The sequence below is a fragment of the Panulirus ornatus genome, chromosome 13 (assembly GCF_036320965.1).
Source record: "Panulirus ornatus isolate Po-2019 chromosome 13, ASM3632096v1, whole genome shotgun sequence".
Taxonomy (NCBI): domain Eukaryota; kingdom Metazoa; phylum Arthropoda; class Malacostraca; order Decapoda; family Palinuridae; genus Panulirus; species Panulirus ornatus.
The window spans coordinates 20,962,542-20,984,323 of NC_092236.1; positions in this window are offsets into that span (position 1 = coordinate 20,962,542).

Below are 21,782 nucleotides of genomic sequence, written 5' to 3' on the forward strand. Positions count from 1 at the left end.
CGTATATATATATATATATATATATATATATATATATATATATATATATATATATATATATATATATATATATATATAAACACACAGGCATATACATATATACACATGTACATAATTCATGCTGTCTGCCCTTATTCATTCCCGTCGCCACCCCGCCACACATGAAATGAAAACCCCCTCCCCCCGCATGTGCGCGAGGTAGCGCTAGGAAAAGACAACAGAGGCCACATTCGTTCACACTCAGTATTTAGCTGTCATGTATAATGCACCGAAACCACAGCTCCCTTTCCACATCCAGGCCCCACAAAACTTTCCATGGTTTACCCTAGACGCTTCACATGCCCTGGTTCAATCCATTGACAGCACGTCGACCCCGGTATACCACATCGTTCTAATTCACTCTATTCCTTGCACGCCTTTCACCCTCCAGCATGTTCAGGCCCTGATCACTCAAAATCTTTTTCACTCCATCTTTCCACCTCCAATTTGGTCTCCCACTTCTCGTTTCCTCCACCTCTGACACATATATCCTCTTTGTCAATCTTTCCTCTCTCATTCTCCCCATGTGACCAAACCATTTCAAAACACCCTCTTTTGCTCTCTCAACCACACTCTTTTCATTATCACACATCTCTCTTACCCTTGCATTACTTACTCGATCAAACCACCTCACACCACATATTGTTCTCAAACGTCTCATTTCCAGCACATCCACCCTCCTGCGCACAACTCTATCCATAGCCCACGCCTCGCAACCATACAACATTGTTGGAACCACTATTCCTTCAAACATACCCATTTTTGCTTTCCGAGATAATGTTCTCGACTTCCACACATTCTTCAAGGCTCTCAGGATTTTCGTCCCCTCCCCCACCCTATGATCCACTTCCGCTTCCATGGTTCCATCCGCTGCCAGATCCACTCCCACATATCTAAAACACTTTACTTCCTCCAGTTTTGCTCCATTCAAACTCACCTCCCAATTGACTTGACCCTCAACCCTACTGTACCTAATAACCTTGCTCTTATTCACATTTACTCTTAACTTTCTTCTTTCACACACTTTACCAAACTCAGTCACCAGCTTCTGCAGTTTCTCACATGAATCAGCCACCAGCGCTGTATCATCAGCGAACAACAGCTGACTCACTTCCCAAGCTCTCTCATCCCCAATAGACTTCATATATACACATATACATATATATATATACATATATATATATATATATATATATATATATATATATATATATATATATATATATATATATATATATATATATATATATATATATACATGAACTGTGTATTTGTGAGAAAGAGGGTGTGTGTTTATGCGCGTGTCTCTATGCATACCTTTCGACATTTCTCGCCACACCATCAGAGTAAAAAGAGTCCAGAAAATTAGAGATCTTGTGACTTTCATCTAATACATCCGTAAGACGAGAAAAAGAATACACTTCTGAGCATAAGACAGAGAATGATTCTTGACTTGACTCAACTCAGCTGGAGACCCCATTAAACCAGTGTGGACACACACACACACACACACACACACACACACACACACACACACACACGCATACACACACACACACACCTGCAGCGTAATTAGTATGCATAATGAAGTCTTTAAATATCCCGACAGATAATCATGTAAAAACATCCCGGCTCCAGCAAAAATACGGTATTGATAACTCTCGAAATCCAGCAAAAATACGGTATTGATAACTCTGGAAATCTAGGATTAGCGATGATATTTTTCTGCGGACTGATAGGCTGTGTTAGGGAGGGACGAGGGTTTGCGATGCGTGCTGTTAATTGTTCGTGCACTCCGCCGCGATTACAGTGTGTGTGACACGCGACTCTGCCACGTCCGCACGCACGTGCCACGAGCATTACTCACCTCGTAATTATGAGGATCATTTTAACTCGTTTTCACCTGGTGTGACCCCCTGAGGAACAACGAAACGACCTGTACGATCACTGAATACGTGAAGACCTGTGACGATTCGTGAGCACGACGGCACGACTGTTGGGTATGATGCGGTCATGAATCCTATCCTCAGAAAAAAAAATAAAGCTCCAAACCAACCCAGAAAGTAAGAACAGAGCTTTCAACCAACCGAGAAAGTAAGAACAGAGCTTTCAACCAACCGAGAAAGTAAGAACAGAGCTTTCAAACAACCGAGAAAGTAAGAACAGAGCTTTCAACCAACCGAGAAAGTAAGAACAGAGCTTTAAACCAACCCAGAAAGTAAGAACAGAGCTTTAAACCAACCCAGAAAGTAAGAGCAGAGCTTTAAACCAACCCAGAAAGTAAGAACAGAGCTTTAAACCAACTCAGAAAGTAAGAACAGAGCTTTAAACCAACCCAGAAAGTAAGAACAGAGCTTTCAACCAACCCAGAAAGTAAGAACAGAGCTTTAAACCAACCCAGAAAGTAAGAACAGAGCTTTCAACCAACCGAGAAAGTAGGAACAGAGCTTTCAACCAACCGAGAAAGTAAGAACAGAGCCTTAAACCAACCCAGAAAGTAAGAACAGAGCTTTAAATCAACCCAGAAAGTAAGAACAGAGCTTTAAACCAACCCAGAAAGTAAGAACAGAGCTTTAAATCAACTCAGAGTGAGAACAGAGCTCTAACCCAATTCAGAAAGTGAAAACAGCTCTAAACCAACCCAAAAAATGAAAACAGCTTTAAACCAACTCGGAAGGTGAAAACAGTTCGAAACCAAATTAGAAAGTGAAAACAGCACTCTAAACCAACCCAGAAAGTGAAAACAGAGCTTTAAACCGACTCAGAAAGTGAAAACAGAGCTCTAAACCAACCCAAATAGTGAAAACAGCTTTAAACCAACTCAGAAAGCGAAAACCAATCCAGAAAGTCAAAATAGAGCTGTAAACCAACTCAGAAAGTGAAAACAGAGCTCAGAAAGTGAAAACACATTTGTATGAAAAGAAGGTGAAAACAAAGCTCGTAACCAACTTAGAAGCTTGAAAACAGAGCCCGAAACCAATTAAGCACGTGAAATAGAGCTCCCTGCCTTAGCAAAGCAACCAAGCACGTAAACACAGAGCTCCGAGACAAACAACGCGCATGAAAGCACATCTCTCTCTCTCTCTCTCTCTCTCTCTCTCTCTCTCTCTCTCTCTCTCTCTCTCTCTCTCTCTCTCTCTCTCTCTCTCTCTTCGGGCAACGAGACAGATCGTCAAGGAGATATGTTCTGCTTCCATCCATCACGAGAGTGAGCGGCAGTGAGTAACACCTGGCTATCGGTCAGCCGGAAGCAAATCTCCCGGGGTGTGTGTGTGTGTGGTGCGGCAACAGAGAGAGAGAGAGAGAGAGAGAGAGAGAGAGAGAGAGAGAGAGAGGAGGGGAGAGGGGGGGGGGGGAGTGCACGTGCCAGTATGATCAATAAAAGATGGGGAGGAATTTTTTTTTACCAACTATTTGCATATGGTTGCAAAATGCGCTCAAGCAAGTGATTCCAGAATATATATATATATATATATATATATATATATATATATATATATATATATATATATATATATATATATATATATATATATATATATATATATATATAAGGATGTAAGGCATGTGTACGTGTAGGAAGAGAGGAAAGTGATTGGTTCTCAGTGAATGTAGGTTTGCGGCAGGGGTGTGTGATGTCTCCATGGTTGTTTAATTTGTTTATGGATGGGGTTGTTAGGGAGGTGAATGCAAGAGTCCTGGAAAGAGGGGCAAGTATGAAGTCTGTTGGGGATGAGAGAGCCTGGGAAGTGAGTCAGTTGTTGTTCGCTGATGATACAGCACTGGTGGCTGATTCATGTGAGAAACTGCAGAAGCTGGTGACTGAGTTTGGTAAAGTGTGTGGAAGAAGAAAGTTAAGAGTAAATGTGAATAAGAGCAAGGTTATTAGGTACAGTAGGGTTGAGGGTCAAGTCAATTGGGAGGTAAGTTTGAATGGAGAAAAACTGGAGGAAGTGAAGTGTTTTAGATATCTGGGAGTGGATCTGTCAGCGGATGGAACCATGGAAGCGGAAGTGGATCATAGGGTGGGGGAGGGGGCGAAAATTTTGGGAGCCTTGAAAAATGTGTGGAAGTCGAGAACATTATCTCGGAAAGCAAAAATGGGTATGTTTGAAGGAATAGTGGTTCCAACAATGTTGTATGGTTGCGAGGCGTGGGCTATGGATAGAGTTGTGCGCAGGAGGATGGATGTGCTGGAAATGAGATGTTTGAGGACAATGTGTGGTGTGAGGTGGTTTGATCGAGTAAGTAACGTAAGGGTAAGAGAGATGTGTGGAAATAAAAAGAGCGTGGTTGAGAGAGCAGAAGAGGGTGTTTTGAAATGGTTTGGGCACATGGAGAGAATGAGTGAGGAAAGATTGACCAAGAGGATATATGTGTCGGAGGTGGAGGGAACGAGGAGAAGAGAGAGACCAAATTGGAGGTGGAAAGATGGAGTGAAAAAGATTTTGTGTGATCGGGGCCTGAACATGCAGGAGGGTGTAAGGAGGGCAAGGAATAGAGTGAATTGGAGCGATGTGGTATACAGGGGTTGACGTGCTGTCAGTGGAGTGAATCAAGGCATGTGAGGCGTCTGGGGTGGACCATGGAAAGCTGTGTAGGTATGTATACACGTGTGTGGACATGTGTATGTACATGCGTATGGGGGGGGGGGGGTTGGGCCATTTCTTTCGTCTGTTTCCTTGCGCTACCTCGCAGACGCGGGAGACAGCGACAAAGTATAAAAAAAAAAAAAAAAAAAAAAAAAATATATATATATATATATATATATTTTTTTTTTTTCTTTTTTTTTTTTTCAAACTATTCGCCATTTCCCGCATTAGCGAGGTAGCGTTAAGAACAGAGGACAGGGCCTTTTTCGGAATATATATATATATATATATATATATATATATGCATAGTCTTATCAGCCGGACATTCAATCATTCAACTCTTTTAACTCGTCATCCACGCATACATCAAACCTTTTCGTTCCACAGCCTTCCATGCAAGCCCTAATCTCTCTCTCTCTCTCTCTCTCTCTCTCTCTCTCTCTCTCTCTCTCTCTCTCTCTCTCTCTCTCTCTCTCTCTCTCTCTGTGTTCCTTTCGACCCATCTCTCTCAGTTCCTTTCTACCCATTTTCTTCCACCTAAACCATTTACTTTCACACCACCCACCCTACCATTCCCAGTCACAAAGTTCCACTTCATTCCCTCAAACTCGTCCACGCTTTCTTTTACACAGAGACCCGAATCTCTCTCTCTCTCTCTCTCTCTCTCTCTCTCTCTCTCTCTCTCTCTCTCTCTCTTATACACGCACATTCATTCACCGGCCATGGGGCTGGATGTAGCGCATTGCAGCTGCACCAAGACCTCCACATGGGAACCACTACACACTGGAGACCTTTCCATGCTGGAGACCTCTCCATGTTGGGGACCTTCATATGCTAAGGTCTTCCACTTGCTAAGGCCTCCACACGCTGGGAGCCTCCACAGTTGTTGTGACCTTAACGTTAACAACTGCAAGATACACCAGACTCCTTCATAGGTTAAGAACGACCAGAACCATACCAGGGTTTGTTTAATCACACCGAGAAGTTGTCGTTATGGTGAACGACAACGGTTTAGATTCCAGCCTTCAAAGTACTGAGACAAGCTCACTACAAAATGAGTAAACAGTTCATGAAATAACTGAGTCTTACCACAAAACTGATGAAGGAAGAGAAGTAGAGGCTTGTTAACATGAACAACAGCGTCACAAGCTGAGGATCCCGATCATAGGCAAGAATTATGCGTCTTTGAAGACCAGCAAAACCATTACATGAGATGATTGAATCCAGGGTAAGAGAAGGAAGATCAGACCTTCACTACCACAAAATGGCGGAAAATTTCCTCCAATCACGTCAGAACGTTTTGTAGGTAGATCAGTCTCCCTTTTTCTCTACAAATGTTTTAACGAACGCCATCAGACAGCGGGGAAAAAAAGGTTCCCGAAGTTGTCTGTGTAGTTCTCCTTGTGCTGGCAGAGTCTGGTGCTGAGAACGTAAGGTATTCAACACAGGTCAGGGATCACTGACCACTCTCTGGACCCATGTTGTTCCCGCGCCAGGAGCTCATGAAAGATCAAGTATTCCACTGCGTCTCCATGGTAAGACCGCTACAGCGAGACAAAGACCATCGGACAGATTGACCATGATGTACACGATGTACTGGCTGATTATCTCTCGCATTATGGCATGAAATCCCTCGGGGTGCAGAAGCAGGACCATACACGTACTGTATATTGTTGCTTTGGAAGTTGAACAGAATGGAAGAAGGTCGAGGGGGTAACCTTGCTGGACCCCTTCTGTTGAATTGATCCCAAGCCAACGAAAAAGCCAAGTCGATGATGCGTTGTAACGTAAACGAAAGAAAGAAAGGAGAGATAAAACAAAGTCCTTTGACAACTGCTTCTCCTTTTACAAGGTTGACAACGCTTTCAAAATTTGATTTGAAATTTGCTTTATTGCGGAAGAGGCGACAAACGGGAGAAAGAACATTCCCAAGGAGGATTTCTCACATATGTGGATAGGATCGGCCACACACAACAACAGCTTCTGAGTCTCATGTAGAATGCGTATATGGCGTGGGTAGACCTGTAGACATCAGTACCTTATTTCATCTTGGAAAATCCCACAGAAACACAGGAAATTTAAATGGAAATTCAATGGGATGAAAACAATTAGCGTGAAACCGTGAAGGGAACCTCTCTGCAATTTATGTGTCTTGTTGAGGTCATTCTTCAAGCCTAGTCGGTGAAGCTACTGTTGATTGTTGTCGGTGTGCCAACATTTTTTTTAATTTCATGCAACTGCTGTATCACTTCTTTACGTCTGTTTGCCCATACCCAGAAGACTCAGCGATACCGAATGGTCTGCTCACATAGACGCAACGGAAGCTCCTGTGTCTGATATTAGAAAAGTCTTCACTGAAACTGTAAACGATGTAATAGAATAAAAAGATAAGGACGGTGATATAAGTGGTCCTTATGGTGATATAAGTGGTTCTTACGATACGAAGTGTATGATCGAACTAGAATTTTTGATGATATTTGGTCATATAGTACAGTTACATTCATTTGCACCTGCAAAGCACTGCTATCTCGTTGTTCAAATTCATCGAACCATTTGTCCACTCTCAACGTGTGGTCGAGGTGATGAAATCGAAAATAAAAGATGGTGTAGAACGTTTGGTACAGGAGAATACCATAGAAACCCGCGTTCGATGACACAATGTACTGTTTCTGAATCCCATCTGTTATGGGCAAGCGCTTGAAGTTCAGCGGACTCTAGAATCCTTATTTCGTCTTTAATATCCACGTCCAGTTAACCAAATACTATTTTCAACTTTGTCTAAAATGTTGCGGCTCCTATAATGAGATTCGTGGGCAGTTTCGACTCCGATAGAAGTTAGATAGGTTATGAGATTCAATCTGCGGAGATCAACCTTGTCTATGTAAACAATACATATCTCCGTATCATTCTCTATATACTTAAGTCTGGACGACAGGATTTCCCCGTGGAACATTCACAAAATTGATACTAAATAACTTTCTATTTTTCATCGTAAACTCCCCTCATAACTTACTCATGTCCTTCGATTGCTCTGTAACTCCATCATAATATCGTACTGTCTAATGAATCTTGAAAAACTATCATTTCATTATTAGCTAAGTGTATCTTTGATAATATGGGAGTTCAGCGTATAGGGGCCATATATATATATATATATATATATATATATATATATATATATATATATATATATATATATATACCTCCCTAACAACCCCATCCATAAACAAATTAAACAACCATGGAGACATCACACACCCCTGCCGCAAACTTACATTCACTGAGAACCAATCACTTTCCTCTCTTCCTACACGTACACATGCCTTACATCCTCGATAAAAACTTTTCACTGCTTCTAACAACTTTCCTCCCACACCATATATTCTTAATACCTTCCACAGAGCATCTCTATCAACTCTATCATATGCCTTCTCCAGATCCATAAATGCTACATACAAATCCATTTGCTTTTCTAAGTATTTCTCACATACATTCTTCAAAGCAAACACCTGATCCACACATCCTCTACCACTTCTGAAACCACACTGCTCTTCCCCAATCTGATGCTCTGTACATGCCTTCACCCTCTCAATCAATACCCTCCCATATAATTTACCAGGAATACTCAACAAACTTATACCTCTGTAATTTGAGCACTCACTCTTATCCCCTTTGCCTTTGTACAATGGCACTATGCACGCATTCCGCCAATCCTCAGGCACCTCACCATGAGTCATACATACATTAAATAACCTTACCAACCAGTCAACAATACAGTCACCCCCTTTTTTAATAAATTCCACTGCAATACCATCCAAACCTGCTGCCTTGCCGGCTTTCATGTATATACATGTGTATGGGGGGGGGTTGGGCCATTTCTTTCGTCTGTTTCCTTGCGCTACCTCGCAAACGCGGGAGACAGCGACAAAGTATAAAAATATATATATATATATATATATATATATATATATATATATATATATATATATATATATATATATATATATACATATATGTATATATTTTCTTTTTTTTTGCTTTGTCGCTGTCTCCCGCGTTTGCGAGGTAGCGCAAGGAAACAGACGAAAGAAATGGCCCAACCCACCCCCATACACATGTATATACATACACGTCCACACACGCAAATATACATACCTACACAGCTTTCCATGGTTTACCCCAGACGGTTCACATGCCCTGATTCAATCCACTGACAGCACGTCAACCCCGGTATACCACATCGATCCAATTCACTCTATTCCTTGCCCTCCTTTCACCCTCCTGCATGTTCAGGCCCCGATCACACAAAATCTTTTTCACTCCATCTTTCCACCTCCAATTTGGTCTCCCACTTCTCCTCGTTCCCTCCAACTCCGACACATATATCCTCTTGGTCAATCTTTCCTCACTCATTCTCTCCATGTGCCCAAACCATTTCAAAACACCCTCTTCTGCTCTCTCAACCACGCTCTTTTTATTTCCACACATCTCTCTTACCCTTACGTTACTTACTCGATCAAACCACCTCACACCACACATTGTCCTCAAACATCTCATTTCCAGCACATCCACCCTCCTGCGCACAACTCTATCCATAGCCCACGCCTCGCAACTATACAAAATTGTTGGAACCACTATTGCTTCAAACATACCTATTTTTGCTTTCCGAGATAATTTTCTCGACTTCCAAACATTCTTCAAGGCTCCCAGGATTTTCGCCCCCTCCCCCACCCTATGATCCACTTCCGCTTCCATGGTTCCATCCACTGCCAGATCCACTCCCAGATATCTAAAACACTTTACTTCCTCCAGTTTTTCTCCATTCAAACTTACCTCCCAATTGACTTGACCCTCAACCCTACTGTACCTAATAACCTTGCTCTTATCCACATTTACTCTTAACTTTCTTCTTTCACACACTTTACCAAACTCAGTCACCAGCTTCTGCAGTTTCTCACATGAATCAGCCACCAGCGCTGTATCATCAGCGAACAACAACTGACTCACTTCCCAAGCTCTCTCATCCACAACAGACTTCATACTTGCCCCTCTTTCCAAAACTCTTGCATTCAACTCCCTAACAACCCCATCCATAAACAAATTAAACAACCATGGAGACATCACACACCCCTGCCGCAAACCTACATTCACTGAGAACCAATCACTTTCCTCTCTTCCTACACGTTCACATGCCTTACATCCTCGATAAAAAACTTTTCACTGCTTCTAACAACTTGCCTCCCACACCATATATTCTTAATACCTTCCACAGAGCATCTCTATCAACTCTATCATATGCCTTCTCCAGATCCATAAATGCTACATACAAATCCATTTGCTTTTCTAAGTATTTCTCACATACATTCTTCAAAGCAAACACCTGATCCACACATCCTCTACCACTTCTGAAACCACACTGCTCTTCCCCAATCTGATGCTCTGTACATGCCTTCACCCTCTCAATCAATACCCTCCCATATAATTTACCAGGAATACTCAACAAACTTATACCTCTGAAATTTGAGCACTCACTTTTATCCTCTTTTTAACTTTCTAAAATGGGAAACAGAAGAAGGAGTCACGCGGGGAGTGCTCATCCTCCTCGAAGGCTCAGACTGGGGTGTCTAAATGTGTGTGGATGTAACCAAGATGTGAAAAAAGGAGAGATAGGTAGTATGTTTGAGGAAAGGAACCTGGATGTTTTGGCTCTGGGTGAAACGAAGCTCAAGGTTAAAGGGGAAGAGTGGTTTGGGAATGTCTTGGAAGTAAAGTCAGGGGTTAGTGAGAGGACAAGAGCAAGGGAAAGAGTAGCAGTACTCCTGAAACAGGAGTTGTGGGAGTATGTGATAGAATGTAAGAAAGTAAATTCTCGATTAATATGGGTAAAACTGAAAGTTGCCGGAGAGAGATGGGTGATTATTGGTGCATATGCACCTGGGCATGAGAAGAAAGATCATGAGAGGCAAGTGTTTTGGGAGCAGCTGAATGAGTGTGTTAGTGGTTTTGATGCACGAGACCGGGTTATAGTGATGGGTGATTTGAATGCAAAGGTGAGTAATGTGGCAGTTGAGGGAATAATTGGTATACATGGGGTGTTCAGTGTTGTAAATGGAAATGGTGAAGAGCTTGTAGATTTATGTGCTGAAAAAGGACTGGTGATTGGGAATACCTGGTTTAAAAAGCGAGATACACATAAGTATACGTATGTAAGAAGGAGAGATGGCCAGAGAGCGTTATTGGATTACGTGTTAATTGACAGGCGCGCGAAAGAGAGACTTTTGGATGTTAATGTGCTGAGAGGTGCAACTGGAGGGATGTCTGATCATTATCTTGTGGAGACTAAGGTGAAGATTTGTATGGGTTTTCAGAAAAGAAGAGTGAATGTTGGGGTGAAGAGGGTGGTGAGAGTAAGTGAGCTTGGGAAGGAGACTTGTGTGAGGAAGTACCAGGAGAGACTGAGTACAGAATGGAAAAAGGTGAGAACAATGGAAGTAAGGGGAGTGGGGGAGGAATAGGATGTATTTAGGGAATCAGTGATGGATTGCGCAAAAGATGCTTGTGGCATGAGAAGAGTGGGAGGTGGGTTGATTAGAAATGGTAGTGAGTGGTGGGATGAAGAAGTAAGATTATTAGTGAAAGAGAAGAGAGAGGCATTTGGACGATTTTTGCAGGGAAAAAATGCAATTGAGTGGGAGATGTATAAAAGAAAGAGACAGAAGGTCAAGAGAAAGGTGCAAGAGGTGAAAAAGAGGGCAAATGAGAGTTGGGGTGAGAGAGTATCATTAGATTTTAGGGAAAATAAAAAGATGTTCTGGAAGGAGGTAAATAAAGTGCGTAAGACAAGGGAGCAAATGGGAACTTCAGTGAAAGGCGCAAATGGGGAGGTGATGACAAGTAGTGGTGAAGTGAGAAAGATATGGAGTGGGTACTTTGAAGGTTTGTTGAAGGTGTTTGATGATAGAGTGGCAGATATAGGGTGTTTTGGTCGAGGTGGTGTGCAAAGTGAGAGGGTTAGGGAAAATGATTTGGTAAACAGAGAGGAGGTAGTAAAAGCTTTGCGGAAGATGAAAGCCGGCAAGGCAGCAGGTTTGGATGGTATTGCAGTGGAATTTATTAAAAAAGGGGGTGACTGTATTATTGACTGGTTGGTAAGATTATTTAATGTATGTATGACTCATGGTGAGGTGCCTGAGGATTGGCGGAATGCGTGCATAGTGCCATTGTACAAAGGCATATATATATATATATATATATATATATATATATATATATATATATATATATATATATATATATATATAGAGAGAGAGAGAGAGAGAGAGAGAGAGAGAGAGAGAGACTATATGACATGAGAATAATTCTAAACACATGAAAGAGATCCATAAGTTCAAGCACACTCGGTTGGTAGTTATAACTTCAAAGATGATGGCCATAATGACCCTGGCAATCGATAGGCCCAAAAACCAACCAACCATCCTGTTTAGATGCCAAAGAATCTTCTCTTTTGAACAGTCACTCTGATGGTATAAAAGACTGACTCGTTTTTGTAAGGATCACTTCCCTCACATCTTGGGAGGTTCTATCTCTACATATTTGACAGAGTCGAGTTCCAAGCAATCTTACTTATCAGGACTTCCAGTATGGCCTAATACTTTGACCAGTTTTCCCTTCGCCGCAGTGTTGGTTCTTTTTTCCCTCTTCTATAGATATCTCCTTGGTTTCTGCACCCGAGGACTGTCTACTGGTGTGCCCCCACCACGTAATACGCGACAAACTATTGTGCAACAGGATTACATTATGGCCCTTACCAACTGCAAGATAAGCCGTTGATAAATCCGATTTTTTCTTTATATCATCAACCATGGAACTCTTCACCTTCTCATATCCTTCCTAACACCTTCAACCTGTCCATTTTCAAAAGACAGGGTGTTCCATTACCTCCATATTTAGTAGAAAACTTTTCTTCTTCCCTTTTTATTTTCCTATCTATTAAGCCCCCTTTTTTTTTTTTTATCTTTTATCTAAGGCCTGGCTTAGATGACACACTTTTTTGTGAGACCGGAGTCACACATTTCGGTAATTACTTCATTACGGTTAGATTGTAAGTAATTATTGTTTACCGTGGCTTCAGTGAATACACGTTAGTTAGCAACCATGATTAAAGGAATTTAGTTCTATTTTCCTCATATCTTGGAAGCAGAACATTCAGGGGAGTGTACCCTCGACAACAGGATAAAAATTCTGTTGACTCTTTAAGCAGGGTAAAGTGTCTGGCTGAACATGAAGGAGTGGATTACTGAACAGTAGTGATTACCTCCATCAGTTCCTCTTGCCCTATACTTCTCCCCTCCTCCCTATACTCTCTCTCTCACATTCTTTTGTTTTCTTTCACCTTTTCTCTCTGCCTTTCTTCAGGCTTACCCCACTACCCGCCATCCTCACTCCTCTTTCCCCTCTCACGTCTGCCTTTGCCTTTATCTTTCTCTTCTCTCTTCGTCTCCCTTCTTGTATGCACTCCTCTGGCTACCACTACACCCAGCTCTCCACTATCGAGGAACGTGTTGTTGTTGCTCAGGCAGGAGGGAATAACCTGGCTTCGAGGTAGGTCAGAGGAGATCCTACGTAATTATAGGGCGATCATCTGGAAGCTTGAGAATAGCTGTGGAGAGGTTGTGGTAGTGGGACTGCCACTTAAGTACGATCTAGGATCCGTAGCTTAAGGGTATCTGCACGACTGAGGAGGTGGACTGAAGAGAATTATGGAATAGTTTAGTATCGGCAGGAGCCTGTTTGGTAAGGACAGCGCGCACCAAAACAGGATGGAAACGGCAGGGTTAGGCAGGGTATACATGGGGACAGAAATAATGAACACGTATCCAATCAGGTTTAGGTCAGCTGGATCCAGGAAGGCAGTTGTTAGTTATGCTAGGCGACGATGGAGCGTGGCCACCAGATGAGGGTAGAGTCAGGTCAGGAGAGACCTATTTGACCACGAGTGACAGGTCAGAAGTCAGGTCAAAAACTACTGGTACAGGTGGGATGTTAACTTAATCTGATCTCCAGGATCCGAAAAACTGTCTTAAAATCTTTACCATTTTCTGTGAATCTTTTTTTTTTTTTCATATCAACGCAAGAATTTTATAAACTTGTAGCAGCATGAAATCACAGTTTGTGTACTATTTGAAAAGACAGATACATAGTAATAACAGACACCTAGACAAATGCAGCAAATGATTACTTATCAACAGGAGTAGCAATACCTGGATCTATAGCTTTCAGTAAGAATAGATTAGATAAGGCGGATGGCAGAGTCGTGCTTTCTGTCATTGCGGAAGATAAACGTAATCAAGTTATATGTAATAAAGTCGACGTATAACCTAACTCTATATCTAACTGATAAATAAGATGACCAGAATCATTGTTGGAGGAGTATAATGATCTCAAGTTTGTATAATGATATTGAATTTTGTAGCAGATAACAAAGACACAATCGCTGTACAAGGTTTTCAGCAATCGCAGCAGTACATGAGATTTTTCCTTTTAACACGTAGTCAACAGGAAAACGAGCGTGAGCCAATCTCTTTAACAAACGATGTTTTCATAAATGAATGATTCATGACCCGACGCGAGGAAACAATATTTTAGATCTGGTCTTAACCAGTGAGGTCATGGCTAAATCACAATGACGGGTGTTATCATCAGATGTATGGTAGATTTCTGTTTCGAATGACAGGATGTCACTAGACCTTACATTAGCAAGACTGATAAAATTCATGAAAATGTTTGTAATGTAAACCAGATCAAGCTATTAAATGTCTAAATAGATGAAAAGATATGGTGGAACTTTAAGAATGCAATAAGTGTCCATGAGAGGAATTGTATAGCCTGAAAAAAAGAAAGAAATAATGAAAAAAAAGTGTCAGTCTGGGTGACTAAAGAAGCAAAAGGTTCAATTAGACTTAAAAGCAATGGGATGCGAACAAGATTACGATTAGACTGTAAGAAGAGAATTAAGTCAGTGAAAGAGAATTTGGAAAATGTACTTCTTACCGAGTGAAGAATAACCCATAAGTATTTTTGAAATGTATGTGGTGCAAGAGATTATTATCATTATTACTATACTTGATCGCCGTTTCCCGCTCGGCAAGGTAGCGCCAAGAGACAGACGAAGAACGACCCATCTTAAGTACAGACACACCCACCCACACACACACACACACACACACACACACACACACACACACACACACACACACACACACATACATATGTTGTTCACATCCTTCTGTTTTCTATTCTGTTCATTTTCTCCTAATTTCTGCCATCAATCTCCCAGTCCACTTTTATATATTTGCTCTACCTTTTCAATTCATACCTGCTCTTATCGGTTCCCTCATATCATGTCTCCTCTCATGAGTACCTCTCACTTCCCCCTCTCATCCTCTCGTCCTCTCCCTCTCACACCTGTCCCTCCTCCTCTACCTACACCGCATCTACTCTAAATCCCTCCGGCCTGGAGGCCCCCTGGACACCTGCGGCTGGTAACCTGGCTTGTGATGGATGAAGATTGTTAGTGACGGGCGAGCATCACGCCCTGCCCTGCCCACGCCAACTTCACTTCATCCCCCCTCAGTGGGTGTTGCGCCCTGCCCTGCCCACGCCTACCCACGCCTGCCTCATCCTCATCCTCCCTCAGTGGGAGTTGCGCTCTGCCGTGCCTACACTTGCCTCACATCAGCGAGCGTCATACCCTGCCCTACACTACCTCACCTTAGCCTCTCTGACAACATAATGATTGCAGGAAGAAAGTATAAGTCTATAAAAGAGAAATTGTTGCATCGTGGAGAAGAACCTTAAAGAACTTTTCCTATGTAGAAACAGTCAGCTAATCGTCAAAGGTAATATAAGCCCGAAATGTAACGCAAATGACACCTCAGCAAAGGATATCATACAGATAGCTCTCTTATCAGATGAGCTTTTGATTCAGTGTTTACTATCAAAAACGTATTTCAAAGGACAGAAAAAGAGAATTCAAAGCTACAAAGCGTAGAACTTAGGTATATGTGTAAAGAAGATTAAATATGACGGTCTAACTGTTGCTAACAGCCTATTGCTCTCGCCACGTCCACACACCGAAATGCTCTAACGAGAGAATTACAGTGTACATCACAAGGATGGGTTTGGTTCTGCTCTGGATGAGCGCCACTAGACCCCTTCCCAAATATGCTCCATGTAATTTACCTCAGAACCCTCTCACTTTTGATTCATTATATCTGCCCCTGTAGGGTCTTCCGATCACAACCTTATTTTGATCATTCATATCAGGGCGCGTCCACTCACTAAACCTTCTCGAAATGCCAACAACGGCGCTTTTAGAGAGCTTGGTGTTTCCCTAGCGCAGCTATCGTTCAGACTTTCCTCGAGACCAGTATTACTTTGCCGACCGGGATGCCTCCAGCTGTGCTAACACAGATCATTTTGGCTGAGATGGAATCGGACGTTCTTTTTATCAAACATCTATCGCTTCAGTCATGGTCTGATCGCTCTTGATCTGCGGTTTCTTGCATCAGGAACAGAGCATGCCGGATCTGGATATTTTCCCCTTTTTTGAACGTCATTCTCTCTCCATTTCTACTTCGGAGCACGCTAACAAAAGAAGATTGTGGTGATTCAGCTTCCTCTACTGGCGAATCTTTCCAGTCCTGAACCAAAATCATCTCCGAACTCGGAAATTCAACCTGATCACTCAATAACTGATCCTCCATCTGATAAAGTTGTTCGACTGGGCTCATTATTTTTCATCTACCTCCACTTGGGAGGACTCCACCACCTCTAGTCTCCCATCCCCAATATTCTCCAACTGAAACTACACATTTTCCTCCATATTTTCCTCGTGTAAGATCACCCAGGTTCTCTTAGCTGCAGGTGACGGGTGACGTCGTGGCTTGCCATACCCACACCTGCCCTGTCCCCGCCTACTTCACTTCACCCAACTCTCAATGAGCATTACGCCTCGCCTTGTTCTGCCCATCTGTCCATGTCTGTCTCATCTTACCCTCTCTCAGTGATGGACGAACATTACGCTCTGCCCTGCCCGCGCCTGCCTCGCTTCATCATAGTGACGGATGAGCACAGGATGGAAATACATCAATGGGGGAAAAAGAAATCATGGGAAAGTAACTTTATTTCCCCTCCCTCTCCGCTTTGGAAACCCTGCTCAGCGGTTTAAGTCTGTGCCTTTCAAACTTTTCCGTTCCACGTCCCCCTCAATATGAATGGGTTGATTCACGCCCCACTTCTCCAAAGCCATCAATAAGGATTAGAAATTTTTAACAAACACTTAGGAATGATGGCACTTCAGCTGAATACTGAAAGTCGTATGCTAACAGACTTTTTCTTGTTCATCCTGATTGACGTGCACTGGCCTAACTCACCAAAGACCAGTGGGGAAAACTGAGGGTTAATATCAGTTTCGTTTTACCTGTTCCATATGAAATAACATATCAGTATTAAGGTTAGATACACCAATGTTTAAACCCTTCCGTCCTGAAGGCAAACCCCTCACTTGTACATTGTACCCTGAGGACTGAGATATTAAAATCTCTCGCGCCCCTTTGAAGACCGCTTCGTCCCCATGAGGGAGCGTCCATCAGCTTGAGAAACCCTTGTGTGTAGCACTTAGTATGTAAACCCCAGAGCACTCGATCCTGTTTCAGACTAGAGAAGATTTCCACGCTATCAACGTCACCTGTTATCTCTTCTTCCCTTCTTCATCCCTAACTCTCTTCTGTCCTCCTCTTCCTCCCTTACTCTCCATGTTATCTCCTCGTTTCATACTCTTCTCGTCTCCTCACCGCTCCAATACTCTCCCCTCCTCCGACACACTCCTCGTCTCCTCCTACTCCCATTAACTCTCCCCTTCACCCATCCTCCTTACTTTCTTGATTGCTCCCTCCTCCTTGACTCCTCCCCCCCCCCCGGTCTCCTCGCACACCATACGTGATGCTGAAAATTTGAACGTGACATTTTCGTGCAGTGTGTCGTGCAGAGTCATCAGCTTTACAGTAAAATCAATGTCGAGCAAAATATCAGACTCACTACTCATCAGCCAAAGCTGGGATGAGTCTCTCTTGCCCCATGGCTGTGTGTGGTACATTCATGATCACCTTATGATTAGAACAAGATCTTTCCCCATTACAGCAGATCATGAATACGTAGTATTCATTAGGGAATATATAGTGTGATTTCTTCTATTCCTTCATAAATTGTTCAGCAGAGCGAAGTTGTATTAACCTCTACAGGTCAGCTGAGTCTACTATGCCAAGGTTCAGTGCAGCCAATCGAATCTCATCACTACTTACATTACCCAACTGTTGTGCGAATCCTAACTATAAACAAATCCCATTATAAATATCGCAACTGTTTGGATAAAGTCGAAAGTACCATATCAATGACTAGAAGAAAACAGTGTTTAAGAGTAATGTAATTCAACTTTATGTATAACCGGATTCGGATTCCTTGATAGCTATAGTCTGCCATATCCAAGCGTTTTGCACAACCTTCTTTCGGATTCATCAAATCGATCGCATTGACACTAAACATTTTATCATATGGACCACTTCCCAGTGTCGTAGTGTCAATGACATACTTGGCAATATCACTTAGTAATTTCCTTTTATCAGAGTGATTTGACACAAGCGATTTTGTTAAATTCCTGTGGGCAGGTCGTGCAGTCCCTTTGGTGCAAGTTTCTTTAACTGCTTCTTCAGTTTCCAGTGGACTCGTTTCAGTAACATTTAGCTTAGCATCAATTCTATCATCGATCATCAGTTTCCATCTCTGCATCACTGGCTTCTTCGTAGTGGTCATCAATTTCCATCTCTGCATCACTGGCTTCTTCGTAGTGGTCATCAATTTCCATCTCTGCATCACTGGCTTCTTCGTAGTGGTCATCAGTTTCCATCTCTGCATCATCGGCTTCTTCGTAGTGGAACCCTAACGAAGTATGACATAGTTCGGCTCTCCTCTCACTCACCACCATCACACTCCCGCTGACCTCTAACTCGATCACTACAGTTCATGATCGTCATAACTTTCAAATGTACGTTTGATCCGAAGAGGAGAAAAAATAATACTTATAAAAGCAGCAACAGTTTTACATTATTTGTAAAATAAATCGGTCAATTTTAGTCATTGAGGTCACGAAAGACTGACCAGGCTGACCACCGAGATAAGAGGTTATTGATATCTATATTTGACGACAATTAGAAATAAAGATAAAGAAATACACAGATAAAGAAGACTGATGTAACGTATCTTGTAAATATCAATGTTAAGATGACCGGTCAATACAGCAGGTGTTACATCTAGCGGCCAACCGGCTTGGAATACATTTGGCTTAATACGTAAACAGATTTATCTCTGGTCACTTCATGCATATGCAGACCTGTCACGAACGTCAGGATCTGGCGCCTGATTCTAATGCTCACCACCAGGTTTACTTTGCCTCTCCTGGGAAAGATCTTTGTAGGCAACTACTATTTGTAGAACTAAGTCTTCAGGGCTCACTGAAATTCCACATAATACAATAGATGTATTTACAAACTAGCGCACAAATTATCAACAATAGAAAACCAATATTCCAATAAGATATACACCAATCAGGGAAAATACCTAGTCTACACAGACATTTTTTACGCTAAGAACGCGGTAGTTCATACGGACCAAAGAGGACACTAACGCCCCTTGATCGCTTGCAGGATTTGCAGTCATCTCGCCTACCTTGCCTACCTTGCCTTAGTACCAGAACCTATTGACCCAAACGTCCTCATGAGCTGAATCCCTCTAGAGTGGTTTTCACGCGTACGTCTTTCACAGTCGGACCTCGAAGAGACTGAAAGGAAGTGATAGGCCCCTAGAGCATCCGCAGACCAGGATCAAAGTCCAGCTCTAGTTTAACACTTGCCCTACTTCAAGTGGCTGCCTTTAATCTGCGTGGTAACCCAACACGAGAGAATGTGATTGGCGTCTTCTACGCTGCGTTACTTTTGTCTTGGGGTTTTCTCATTGGTTTCTCCCTGCCCACACCCTCACCTGCTCTTATGCTAACTCCGGATGGAAAAACTGTATATTACCGAAAGGAAATTAGCCGATGAGAGATTAATCACTCAGCGACGTAGAGCATGTTTTTTTCCGGTCAGCATTGATCTACCACGTAACCAGTTACTGTCTCGTTAAAGCAGTCAAATAACCACAGGTGAAAAGGCGAACTCCGTCTATTGCAACAAGGATAAGCAATTCTATTACTTATATATTTGGTACATAAGCGATGGCTCATATTGTGTTCTTCTTACACACCTCAGTAAACAAGCTAATCCAAAGAAGTTACAACATTATCCTTCCCTCCTTGTACCCCACTAAGCATGTGGAGGTCTCGAGTATGTAGTGGTCCCAGCATTTAAAGGCCTTAGCATGTGAAGTTCTCTAGCATGAGGAGGCTCCTGGAACGTGGAGGTCCCAGCATATAGAAGCCCCAGCACGCAGAGGTCCCGAGAATGTGAAGGTCCCAAGAATGTGGAGGTTCCCAGCACATGGAGATCTCCAGTACCTGGAGACCCCAGTATGTTCAGGCTCCTCATACGTGAAGGTCTTTGTGCAAATACATTGTATCCATTCTCTACCCTCCAAAGCCTCCTCCTGTCCACCCTTCCTGTTTCCTCCAAGGAAATTTAATAACGCTTCCCCACGCCTGGCGGAGAGTATGATGAGAAATCATAATCACGGACGCCTCCAGTATAATCCGGCCGGCTTCTTCAAGGATCATCTGTAATCTGCTCCCAGCTGTATATCATACACCTTCTGACGCGGAATTCCTACCCTTCGTCACGGTAGTATTTAAGTCGTCTTGAATAATATCAACGGACGACGATGGTGAGTAGATTAGTTGTCTGCGGAGAGGTTCCTGGAAGTAAATAACTTTCTACAACGAGGTTTTACGAGTTAATCAGCGCCCTTGACTTCGCTTTGTGTGCGGGAGTTGGAACAGCTAAGAGAGGCGAGCGCTGAGGAGGTTGAGCCTCCTGGGTTGCTGGAGAGGATATATTTATAACCAGAGGAACAGAGAATCTTTTCTGGGAATTATATCTCAGAGGCCAGGCAAAACTTGCAGATTTAGGTAAATCATTCAACATGAGGCCAAGATGTTAAAATCATACACTTTAACTTAACAGTTATTGCAGATACAGGGAAAAAGTTAATTTTCTTTACATCTTGTCACATAAAACTTGGTTGCCCTCTTTATCTAAACTGCATATTTACTTAAACGGAGCAAGTTAATGCAAAGTTATGTCCAGTGAAACCGATCCACTGTAATGTTAAATATACGCAATCTGGTTGACTAACACCGTTAGATCTCACGACGGTCAAGGATCGCCTTGTGTTGACCTCTGCGCCAGAGGCTGTTGAAAAAAAGAGTTACTGTGTGCTTATTTACAAGTAAGAATAAAAAGAAAACTCTTAAGGATGTAGTAAGTGCAAAGAATCCTTTCGATTCAGACTTTTAAAGGGTTACATCACCTATAAGCTCCTTTCAGTTGTTAGTAAAGACCAGAAATGTTGTGAAACATCTGATTCTAGTGGAATGTTTAACGGGATCTCTGATTAATTCTCGCTATAATTGAATAAATAAATGAATGAATATATATATATATATATATATATATATATATATATATATATATATATATATATATATATATATATATATATATATATATATTCATTCTTTTTTTTTGTTGCTTTGTCGCTGTCTCCCGCGTTAGCGAGGTAGCGCAAGGTAACAGACGAAAGAAATGGCCCGACCCACCCACATACACATGTATATACATACACGTCCACCCACGCAAATATACATACCTATACATCTCAATGTACACATATATACACACACACAGACATATACATATATACACATGTACATAGTTCATACTGTCTGCCTTTATTCATTCCCATCGCCACCTCGCCACACATGGAATAACATCCCCCCTCCCCCCTCATGTGTGTGTGAGGTAGCGCTAGGAAAAGACAACAAGGGCCCCATTCGTTCACACTCAGTCTCTAGCTGTCATGTAATAATGCACCGAAACCATAGCT